Source organism: Pinus tabuliformis, chromosome 7 (assembly GCF_031772625.1).
Source record: "Pinus tabuliformis cultivar Carrire ecotype Pingquan chromosome 7, CPIR1, whole genome shotgun sequence".
NCBI lineage: Eukaryota > Viridiplantae > Streptophyta > Pinopsida > Pinales > Pinaceae > Pinus > Pinus tabuliformis.
Window position 1 is genome coordinate 506,615,283 of NC_142293.1, and position 13,165 is coordinate 506,628,447.

Genomic DNA, 13,165 nt, shown 5'->3' on the forward strand with positions numbered 1-13,165 from the left:
CGATTCTAGTCTTTCAGTGCTTAACATGTGCAACTTGCAATTTTATTTTTTGTGTGTGAAGCAATGGAAGTTTAAAGAGCAACTTGCATCGAGCAACCAACACAGAGACCTATGCAGTAAAACCAAGAGCCGATCATTGTCAAGAGCTAGCATGTGGAGCTTGGACCATAGTTGAAGCGTCTTAGCCACCAACATATCCACCAGGAGCACCCATAGCAGTTTACACAGTTTAACCGATACATCGCACAAAAATAAAAATACTAGATTTGCAATGGATCATAGATACTTGAATAAAAAAATGGTTGTAAATCAAAAATGAGATAGAGAATACATGGGCAACAGTTAAAATAGGCTTGGTCACATTCGGAAGAACGTTTTGTTTGTGCTAGGAAGCCTCCTCTACACAAAAAAGCTTCATACAATTGTTCAACCCCCCCCCTTCCCTACCTATGTAAAGGACCTGCAATTGCATTAGCACTGGCATCATTGGGTAGATCAATAACATAACAATGTCAGTGTCAAAACACCACCCCTCGCCTAAGTAATGAACGTGAAATTACGTCAATCTCAGAGCACTCACCAACAGAATGGGCACTCACAAAATTAGTATTTTTTAAATGAATTATCAAGCACTAACAAATACCAAAAATAAAATGCCCTCCACCAAGGGAATTATGTCCCATCATAGATATCTAAGCCAATCGAAAATTAGAAATAAAATTTTCAAAAAATTAGAACATTAATTTTGAATTTATATAAAATAGAAATACTAAACATTTTCATGACACTTTGGTTAACATTGCAAAAACACAACAGAAAAATGCAAGTCAATGCACTTTCACTGCGAGGCGAAAGCTATAATCCCTAGCGAGGCAAGGACTAATAAAGAAGCCTCTTATTTTGAAGCAAATACAAAATTAAAAACTTGCAAGCAATAATTGATGAATATGAATGTGCATCTCAATTTAGCGTAGCAACTATGTTTAACGAAGTGATTGACATAATTTTCGGGTTACCTCAATTGAAAGAATTGGGTACATTCTTGTTAAACAAGGAGAATTTTTTTTTTTTTTTATGTTTCCTTATAAGGATAAGATGATCATATTTTATCACATGACAATGAAACCAGAATCGATAATGCCTTCATTAGAAGACTTTAAGGATATTTCAAAATTGATGCTTCAAGAGAATAAAAAAACAATATCAAAAAAGTTGAAAGAACTTTAAGTTATATCTAATAAAAACAAAGAAATTTCTCGTTTAAAAATCATAGTTAGAAACTACTTGCACAAGTGAAGAAGTGTAAAGAAAATTTGTTCTTAAAAAACCTTAAAAAAAAAGTTATTAGAAAAAATTAGAGATTTTAAAAAATGGGAAGCTTGAATGCCAAAATGAAGTTGAATCAGAAATTGAAGAACTTTTACATTTAAAAAATCATAATCAATATCTGCTTACTCGGATTAAGAAACTTAAAGATGATAAGAAATCATTGAAAAACAAACTAGAAGAACTTCTCACAAGAAAAAGCATCAAAATCTTCGGGTGTAGCAGTCTAGGTTGAAGAAAAGGGAACATACACATATGCATTAATCTCGCAGTTCAAACAAATCCATATCCTATTGAAATGAAGACATACTTGGATGCTATAGTTCAAACAACAAAAATTCCAAAAGGAAATCCAAGAATCAACTCAACAACATCAATACTTGAAGTAAATCAAGAAATTGCCAAAAGCATGATGAGGGAAAATCAGGTCACAAGAAATCCTTATCGACATCCTCATCATAAAAGCAGAGACCTCAAACAGTCAACATGTCAACATCATACATAAGGGAAACAACGTACTTATGTTCCAAAGACTACTGATGTCAGCGCAATTCAATGATATGATAAGAATTCATCTGAAATATCCAGTAACTGCAAGATTCCATAGAATATTGATTTCGGATGGTAAGGTCCCTTCTCAGTTCAACAATTTTGTTTATCACTCAGAGGATCCTATCATCTTGTATCATCGAAGATGACCACTCGAAGAAATCTAAAAGATGTGAATATATTACAAGACAAAGAAATAGATGACACACCTTTTCACCAATAATCTTGAGAACAAATCTTTTCTAAAGGGGAAGACAATGTTATGAATATAAATATTTGATAATTAATAGTAATAATTATTAGTATAATGACGATATATGTCTCTAAGACATGGTCGTTTGTGAAGGGGCACCCGCCTAGGTATATATACGAGACCTTCATTTGTAACCAACCATATTCTCATATATATATATATATATATATATATATATATATATATATATATTCTTGTATCCTCAATGTACATCTTCATATTCCAAGGGTTCTAGAGTATTTAACTTGTGAGTACAAACTCTATTCATTACATTTGGGATCCCTTTTGTTAATGCACTATACACATTTAGCATTACAAGAGTATAACCAACAAATAACACACTACAACATGGCATCTTGAGCAACTTATGTCCAATTGAGGACTCATGTTCAATTTTTTCTTCCATGATTAGCATCCAAGATGTTGATGATTAAGATCAAAGACATCAAAGGTGACTCAGGGGAGACATCCTTTTTTTTCCTTGGGGGAAATAATTCCTTATACTGTTACATGTCTATCAACACCAATTTCATCTCTAGTGGATTGACAATAGAGAAATAAATCTAGTAATTTACCTATTTTCTTGGTTAACTAACAAAGACAATAAAATACATAACTTTCCTACATAGTCTAGCAATAGAAAAAGTTTAACATCTAGTTAAAAGAACTTGAAGATTAACCTGCATTTTGATCTTGAGGGTGTCAAAATGTGTTGTGTTTTCTAAGAACACCAATGAAATTGCCATAAGATCTTTTGCATCTAGCCTCAATCATTCATTTATTAAGGATCTACCAATAGCAAATGACAAGTAGAATTGTTTGTTCAGATGCCTTTAAGAAATGGGTTACATTGTAAGGCTCCTATTAGCAAGTATGTAAGTTTCAAGTTTCAATAATTGTCTGAAATAATAGTGAGATATATAATAAAACTTAGAAGTCTCCTAGAAGATAACATCAAAATGCAAGACTCCCCAAGGTGCGTGCCATAAAGTGGACCCCCCTACTCTGCAATGATACAATGAACATTCACATCTAGGTGGAAATTGGCATGTCTGCTACCCACCTCAGATATGCTCAATGTGTCATCCCTGCATGGCTTACTCCAACGCTTTCCCAAAACTATCAATGTCATACACACCATGCAAACTCAACCTTAGGCTCCACTACCACTCAATGAGGATTGGTCACTCTACTTCATCATTTGGGAATGACTATATATCATCATAATAAGATGATCCATCCTCCTTCCTTTGAGGACAAGACTCCCAACAACACATCCAAAATCATAATCTTGGTACCAAGTGCAATCACGACGACAACTCAGCTCAAGAAAGGATCTCCTTAACGCTCGATTGGTGTATTCTGACAATGGATCAAATGCCTATTCTAGATCTTTGTAAAATTCTCCCTATCAAGGTGCCTTCATCCCCTTATTAGGGCCATGCAATGCCACTCCCACACTCCATCCACTCTAGATGGTGAGTTCCTTTAGAGACTACTAGAGCTGCGAGCAATACCATCCTAGATCATCTGCCTCTTCACTACGCGCTCCTCCAATGACATACAGAATCATCTGGGTCTTCACAACACGCTCCCTTAGCAACAAGGTAAGATCACTCTCTTTGCAATTGAATTCCTTTCACCTTGAATTCTTGCTTATTGGACCATTCTTTGGACATTTTAGTCTGTGGATTGGCACCACTTCACCAGGTGGCCTATTTCAATTCAGAATTCTTACACTTCTTTGGCCCCCCAATCCTCCTGACTCAACTCCCCTATTTCCATAACGCTCCTCTCAAGCCCCTATTCCTCAAATTCACCTATTTCTCCCTATTGCTGAATTATCCTCCTATCAAACCTCTGCTCCTTTTTTCCACCTTAGTCAACTTATTCTCAACAACATGACCCACGACACTCCGTGAACTTCTCGCAAAGGAAGGGGTAGAGGCCGCTCCCCCTCCTCTCTCCTACCTAGAAACCCTCCTCTGTTCACCCAACAACAAGCCTAGACTCAAGCCAGGTAGTCACAAACTCGTTATGAGCAAACCATTCATGAAGTAGTGCGCTAGGAAATAGTCCATATGAAACTCTGGATAGGTGGGATCGCAAATATATTTCTGATCAACATGTGCAGGCAGAAACTCAACAGTGGATTCCCAACATGGGAACTTCCACCTATGCTAGGTATGCCAACTACATGCAAGCAATCAATGTCTATTGGCACACCAAGATCCTTCTTGGGCGCACCGTGGCAAATTATCACACAGATCAACTGCAGAACATTCACAAGCTCAAAGAAATTGAAGACAGATTGGAAGTCATGGATCAAAATTTCGACATGCTTATCCGGATTTGCAGTCAGACCTCCTGGGAATGCACCAGAGAACAAGAAAGAAGGATTAGCCTAACAACTATCTTGTCTCTCTTCAGCCTCTATAGTAAATTCTCTATTTATTGGCTTTGTCAATCCATTTTCAATCTACATTTGTCTCGTCCTCCTATACTATGGTCTTTTTGTTTAATTGATGCTCTTATTAAGCAAAGAAATCACAAATTTAAAGATCTCAATGTTCAACCTCTAGTATGGCCTTCCTCAAAGTCAACCAGAGCATGGAAGCTTCAGAATGTATGTCACTTTTTGATATTGGTAATACTGTCTAATTTACAAACAAACAAAAAACATCAAAATGTATGACTTAATCCTCCCAGTCTGTTGAATGCCTCACTTATAAAACTTCCAACTTTTGCTAAGCTAAATGCATTCTTGCATCGTTGTAAAACAACATCTCATTCACAATCTAGTGTAAACTATCCACTGAACGAAATAAATACCATTATATGACTAATAATAAATATTCTAGAATAATGACCAACAGCAACAGTAACTAGGAGAAAAAAGTATTACTGAAAAAATTCAATTTATAAAAATTAACAAAGAGGAAGTGAGAATAAGTATTGTGAATTATGATAAGAAATACACGTAATGGAGATGAAATTACCCCATAAACAACAAACATAAACCACCACTCGCTAGAATAGGTTAATTAAATTTCCAGAGAGTCACAGACTATTCTAGGAATTTAAGGAATGATAGAATGTTTACCCTTCTTCATATTTGAAATTCTATCATAGCAAGGGGCACCAACAAAAATCGGCAAATATTTGATGAAATCAAATTTCAAGATTTACAACTTAAGGGTCTGATTGAGATGGTTGATTAGGCCAAAGAGACTATCTTAAGCAAGATATATCATAAGGTCTGCTATATGGAAATGCTGAAGTATATAAGATTTTGCCATAATCGATTCTGGTTAATCACTGCAAAAAATATTGCAAGTAGAGCTAGAGTTATTTATTTCCACATCTCCCTTGAATCCAAAATCTGTACACAAATATGACCACAAAATAAGCACTGGATACCATCGTCCCTTCTCTGGGGCAGAGCAGCTTTAACAAAATTCAGTTACACTTCCATTCTGCATGCCCTCACAACCATTGCTGATAAAAGGATCCCAGCATCAATGGACTATCATTTAATAAATGTCAATATGAATAGTTCCTCATGAATCACTTTGAAGTCAATAGAGGCAACTATTCTCTTGGAAAGAATCAATAGTATCAACTTATATTACTTCTAGCAGTGAAATATAAAGCTGGAAAAAGCTGGCAATGTTGTTCAAATCTCTAGATTCAGTGACCATCATTGCAAACCAATACAAGATAAAGGGCAACTAGGGGTTACCTTGGAAATTCATCTTCATTTACAAAAATAATACATGTTTGAATTTAATCACGATACCCAGGCTCAATAACTTGTTCGTTCAGCTTAATCTACTTGTAGAACCATGCCCGGAGTTCTCAGATTTAAAATCGTCTGAGCTTCCCACAGGAATTGAAACCATGTGTACTAGATTGAGAGACCCACCATTATCAATAACTTCTCCATTCTGTGGTTCATCATTTTCCTGGAAATTTTTTAAAGCTCTCCTGGCATATATTGTGAAAGCAATTGCAATACCAACAGCCACACAAAAGGAAATTGCATTGTAGATAAATTATAATCTCTACAGGTGTTAGATGGAGATTTCTGTATTTTACATCTACCAATGTTTTTAGTAGACGGCCACTGCACAACACAAAAACATAAACTGATGAGTCTTGTATGGAAAAATGCTTCTATTTTTTTCAGTAAAAAAAACTTGCTTCTATTCCTATCAACTCAGCCAAAAAATACCAAGATGATAAAACAAACTCCATCAGAGTCAATTTCAAGGCAGCTTATACACCACATGTCAGTATATACTTTAAACGTTTAGTGAATGGTTATTTAATATTTTATGTACTTAGATTATGTTAATGATAGTGCATTAAGTTATTAATTAAGTACTTCAGTAATAATTAAGAATAAATAAAAAATAAGTTATACAACCTCTCTCATCTCTCACGTGTAAAAGAAGTTTTTGAATTATCTTCTCTCTCTTCTAGGTTTTTCCTGTCCATTTCCTGTGTGTGTAAATCTGATGTGAGAATGCAGGCCTGTTGCCCTCTAAGTTCTAACTTGGACCATAAATCAGATCTGAAATTTCTTGCAGATCACTGTGATATTGCTGAGAAATTAGCTTTTATGAATAGGACAGCCAAGCATGAGGTAAAATGAACCTCTGCAAGTGATTTCCAAGAAGGTTTAGGTCATATTGCCACTGAAATTAGTCCATATCAGTGCTGTTTTGAAGAATCAGGAAGGCAAGATAAGACCATCTTGGTTTTATCCAAGATATTTGATGATGCTCACTTGGATGAGATTCCTTAGCCAAGAAAGCAAGGAAGAACAATGAAAAAAGGAGGTAAGAAATCTGAATTATGTAATTATGCTTTAATGGCTAACCTTCAGCACTCTTTTGAAATTCAGGCTCACAAAGAAGATAAAGGGCAACCAGAGGAAGGCAAGATAAGACCATCATGGTTTTGTAAGATGTTTGATGATGCTCACTTGCATGAGATTCCTTAGCCAAGAAAGCAAGGAAGAACAATGAGAAAAGTAGGTAAGAAATCTGACTTATGTAATTATGCTTTAATGGCTAACCTTCGAGACTCTCTTGAACTTCAGGCTTACAAAGAAGATAAAGGGCAACCAGAGTGGAAAAGAGGCATGCCAATTGAATATGATGCCCTAATGGAAAACTAGAGGTGACTATGGCAGATTTGCCAGCTGATAAAAAACCCATTGGTTGTAAATGGGTGTATAAGGTCAAATATAAAGCAGATGATATACTTGACAAGCATAAAGCAAGGTTGGTTGCAAAGGCCTTTGGTTAGCAGGAAGAGATAAATTATGAGGAGCCGTTTACCCCTACTGCCAAGCTGGTCACAGTCAGGGTAGCTCTAGCTCTTGCTGCACATTTTCACTGAAATATCTATCAAATGGATAATAATATTCTTCCTCAATGGTCATTCGGTAAAAGAAGTTTATGTATGCCAACTTTTGGGGTTTCAAGTCCCAGAAAGAAACATTTGGTATGCAGACTGGTTAAGGATCTTTGTGGTCTCACTCGAGCATTTCAGAGATAGTGGATTTAGAAAAAAAATTCCTGATTTCAATTTCTATGTCAAAAACAAGGATGGTTATGTTGTGATATTGGTGATATATGTAGATAACATGATCATGACAGGTAATGAGGTCGATGCAATCACCATGGTAAAAACTGAATTATGTTCCACTTTTGACATGGCAAACTTAGACCTTCTACATTATTAACTAACTGTAGAAGATTGTTAGACTAAGAAATGTGCTTTTCCTTCACAAAATAACTCTGTAAAACGTTTGTTAGAGAGGTTCAGTCTCGTTGATTATAAAATTTCATCTGCACTTACAGACAAAGGGCTGAAATTTTCAGCAAAAATAGACTCAGTCACTAAAAGAGTCAGTTTGTGGGCAGGTAATGGGAAGTTTGCTTCAAGTTTAATTCATCTTACAACCACTAAGCTTGATCTTTGTTTTTCAGTTAACTACATAACAAAGTTTATGACAAATCCCAAAGCAGAAAATTGCACAACAACAAAATGGGCTTTGAGATATGTTAAAGGTGCATTAGATTTTGGAATATTATGGTGAAAGTGAAGAACTTGAGTAGCTTGGCTATTTAGATTCTAATTGGGCAAACTCTATGGACGATGTCCAATATTACTCAAGTACCACAGATATTTGTGTAGCATAAGACAATACCATGGACATCCCAACCTCTTATTACAAGCATTTGAACCAAGATTCATCACCAAAAATCACAGGACAATGTTTTCATCCTAACACAACCTCATTAGGATACCATGTTGAATTTTATATAGAGAGAAAATGACCCAAGAAAGAGAAAAGCACAATATTTGATAGATGCCCTTTGTTGATTTTTGGGTAACTGCGGGAGGTATTCCCTAGTGTTGATTTTCTAGTGCAACTAGGGTTAGCACAATATTTCTGAAATTATGATAATTGCTTTTGATGTAGATCTTCTTTTATCTTATTTCAATATATCACTCAGCAATTATACTTTAGAGATTCAGCAATAAAATAGTAGAGATCAGAATGCACAAAAGAGAGACAAAATTTACCCTGGGAAAACCTACTATCAGGAAAAACCAAGAAACCTTTTCAATAGTGAGATTCTTCCTTTTCAATAAGAGACACACCTAGACCTATGGTCAAACCTATTCTTCTCCTCCAAGTCAAGTCACCCAAACTAAAGATGCACTTCATTCTACCTGCCTAATCCAGAAATTTCGCCCCCCTAACGCTACTCAGTAACCCAAAAAAAATTTGGCCCCTTGAAGTTGCTACCCCAGAAAGATGTGAACCACAGAGAGAGACTTCTTTCCACATGTGTGAATTGATGAGAGAGTAGAGAGAGAAACTCAGCCTTGTTTCCTTGTCCTTCTTCGTCCTTCTTGACCTCCTTCGCTTTCCCAGTAGTTGTCTTGAGTGAGGAATGTGAATCTACCAAATGAGGAGCTCAAGATGCCTTTATATAGTAGTATGTCTAGGATGAAAAGACATGTTTCTTAGCCAGGGCTGACTTGACTTGGAGGGAAGCCAACTTGTCACTTTTTGGAGCCAAAAATTACATTTCAAGAATTCAAATTTACATCTTTTAAAAGTCACAATGGGACTTTGACTCAAGATAAATTTTTTTTGACTCAAGCACTTATAAATATGCTTTACAATGATAAATACAACTACAGCAAGTGACCAAAAGTACATTATGAAGACCGATCATAGTTACAAATTCAACACTCTCTTAACTAGGGAGATATTCATAATCGTCGTCATAGATGTTCTCAGATTGAACAAAATTCTCTAACGAAAAAGGTTATCCATTATCACCAGCATCATCATTTATTATCACCATCTGCTAGTGGCCATTTTTGGGGTGGTACCAAACCCATGGCAATGTCATCAGCATATTAGGACTCACTCCTCCAGAGTGATCGGTCCTCGAATCCTATGGCCACCACCTAGGCCAAAGAATGTTGAGACTTTCAACTAGCAAGCACTCACTCACCCTTCCTAGTGAGCACTATGGGCCAAGACCTCACTCAACCCCTTCCTGGTTAGTGATCAGGTCTAGATGCTGAAATGAACCTCACTTCACCTTACCTAGTGTGTGATCAAGGTCCAAGACCTCATTCCACCCTTCTGGTGTGTGATCAGGGTCTAGATGTTGAAGGACTTCACTCCACCATTCTTGGTGTGTGATCAGGTTCTGAGACCTCACTCCATCATCTTTGGTGTGTGATCAAGGTCCTCCTCCAAGGGACACTCACTCAACATTTCCTGTTGTGTTAATTTTTGGGTGAGATTGTTCTTTGCTTTAGATAATTGCACTTACAAACCTTTTTCATCATTTACATCTCACATTCACCCCATAACATCTTAACATCATTAGCAATCATGTAAAAAGAACAATAACAACAATAAGAAGAAAAGCATGCACAAAAGGGGAGACTGGGATTTAGGTCAGAGACCAGGGAAAAACAACACAAGGGAGAAAACCCAACCAAATTCTTCTTCTATTAGATATTCATCAATTGTTCAACTGAGATACAAAGTACATCCATAGAGAGATAATCATTACATCAGGCCTCCTAGGGCCAATTCAAGTCAGTTCACAACTTCAATTGTGAACTGACTTCCGATAATCAAATGAGCCCAAGAAAGCTTCTGCCATATCGATCATGAATCGCTATCACCATGTATCCATAACAAGTCACTGCCATTATAAGAAGAGTAAAGCCACTGTCCAAAGACACTATCATCATATTAGAGCAAGGGCACTGACACCTTATAAAAGCAAGGTCACTGTTATCTCCATATATCTTATTGCCATCATATAGAAAAGTCACTGACATCATAATCACTGTTATATCACAAGGTTACAGTCATACATATAGATCATTGTCCAGAATTGAAGTCACTATCATCAGATATGCTGAGTATCATTGTCCATGTGTAACTATCACTGATATACTTTATTCATCAAAGTCTCTATCACACAACAAGGTCAAAGTCATTGCAACAAGGTTTCTGTCATCAAAGGGCTCAACACATAGATCAAATTTACTGCAATCATATATCATATATCACTGCCATATAAATCATAGTCATCATAGTATCATGGTCATTCCCAAACCAGGGTCTGCTATTAGGACACTAGCAAATCCAGACCTCTGTCATGTATAATGTTACAGATACTAAGCACAGTTTTATATATATTATATATATATATATATATATATATATATATATATAGGGTTATTGTCAACAAAGGGTGCTGACATATTAAACTTGCTACCATATCCAGGGCTAGATCATGTATCAAGATAATTCTGTCATCATATCACAAGAGTTATGTGTATCATTACTTCTAAACAAACAAGTTTACTTTCAGTCACACTCGAAGAGATGTGCCATACCATAGAGATCATATAATCAACACATATACATACTAGACAAGAAATTGAGTCATGAAGATATAAGTATGAGAGCCACTGCAATGAGTCATCGAGCCATATGAGAAAGCCCTACGAGCCACTGTAATGTAGACCACAAAGCAAGCCACAGGTCATTGTGCTATGAGCAATGCCAGAGTTGAACCATACACCAATGTATAACTACATTGTCACTATTTTGAATGCGACCCTTTGAATAGAATGCAAGACTCTGTCTATTATGAGTGCAAGCTACCTGTGCACACAGATGATGCCACTGAATAGGTTACAATGCGATGCCATAGTAATGATCAGGTGAAGCAAGTCATTATTTAACGATGTGATGCCACTATAGTGGAATCCGATCCATTGATGTAATACTCTGATGACAAAGCGAGAGCCAAATTACCGTGTAAGAAATTGTAAACTAAATCGAGTCGTAAAGGAATACTATGCGACAATCTTAGAATATATAAGAGAAAAAATGAAATACGCGATGACAAAGCAATGTCTTTTACGTAGCCCTATTATGTATAAATTCGTTGTTCGATATCCCTCCATGCAAGTCACTATGAGATGCCAAATAGATATGTGAACCATACAAAAAAACGAGCCTCAAAATAAAAATTTTGAACCATATTCATTCGGTGATGATTGAAATGAGACTTCAAGGTTTGTTGATTTATATAATTCGATGGGGTTTGCATTTGGTAGGTCAACTTTTAATTTTAGGAGGGAAACACATGAATTTTAATTTTTCTTAAAATAATTTGAATATATTCCATTTAATAATTTCTTGCCCACAATAATGATTTTCTTGATTTAAATTTTCTTCCTTTGCGGCACGTTGGGCTTCTTGAGGAATTTGGGTTTCCCTTTGGGGAAATTCAACCCAAAGCTTCCCAATTTTCAACTTGTTGAGCCCTCTGGAGTCGCTTGGACCCATTCTCCCTTTCAGGAGAATGTTCATCCGTTCTGTAGAGTAATCAACACTCCCTCTCAACAAGAGGGGTGATCTCCACGAGCCCCAGCTTATCTTCGAAGTACACAGACTTGTCCCTTGGCGATGGCTTCGTCAGAACATCAGTTGTCCGCTCATTGGTGGAGATGTACTTGAGCCTTATTGCTCCCTTCTGCACCATGTCACGAATGTAGTGGTACTTGATCTCAATATGCTTCGACCTGTCATGGAACACGAGATTCTCTGAAAGCTTCACACAACTTTGATTATCGCATTGTATCACCTTCGACTCCAACTCTTGGCCAAATAGTCCTGCAAACAACTTCCGAAGCCATACTGTGTTGATACAAGGATCATTGGCTGCAATGTACTCTACTTCAGCGGTGTTGTGCTATTGACTTCTATTTCCTGCTCATCCACAATATCATGGAAAATCCCAAACTGAAGCATACTCCCGAGGTACTCTTCCTGTCTTCAGCACTTCTTGCCCAATCTGCATTTGTATATCTCTGAAGTTGTACATCTAAGTTGCAAGAAACATTGGCAAAGCAGGAGTTTCCATACGAAAACGGAAACGGAAACGAAATGCGGAAACGCGTACGGTACGGCCGAGAAACGCGTTTCCGGCCGTACTGATGTAATATACCTTAATAATAAATAATAAATAATAATAATAATAAAAATAATAAATAATAAAATATAATATTAAAATACAAGAAAATAAATAATAAACAATAAATAAAAAAATAGTAATAGTAAATAAATAATAAATAATAATAAAATAATAAATAACAATACTAAAGCTAAATAAATATAAAAAGAAATAAAACAAGAAAGCAGTAAAAATCAGTAAAGCTATCAAAAAGTAAAAACAAAAGAAATAAAACAAGAAAGCAATAAAGTTGCATGTAGACACATGGAGTGTGTGCATGTGGTTCCCCTTCCAATGTTTGCTCTATTTAATAGATGGTGAGGAAGATGAGAGGCATTCCATCATTCCAAGATTCTATCATTCATTCTCTTGGGAGAATAGTGTTCTAAGACAGAGGAGTCACTGGCAGTAGTATGTTGATTGAGGGCTCGGGGGTGGCCAGTTGTAG

At 36.3% G+C, this 13,165-nt stretch overlaps 1 pseudogene across 1 annotated transcript in view; it reads right to left on the reverse strand.

Annotated features, from left to right (window-relative positions):
• Positions 1–5,458: 5,458 nt before the first annotated feature.
• LOC149248268 (uncharacterized) overlaps positions 5,459–13,165 on the reverse strand; it is a 234,804-nt pseudogene continuing 227,097 nt past the window's right edge. Inside the window, exon 5 of the transcript XR_016266661.1 lies at positions 5,459–6,254. The product of XR_016266661.1 is annotated as an uncharacterized LOC149248268 (transcript). The remainder of the gene's footprint in view (positions 6,255–13,165) is intronic.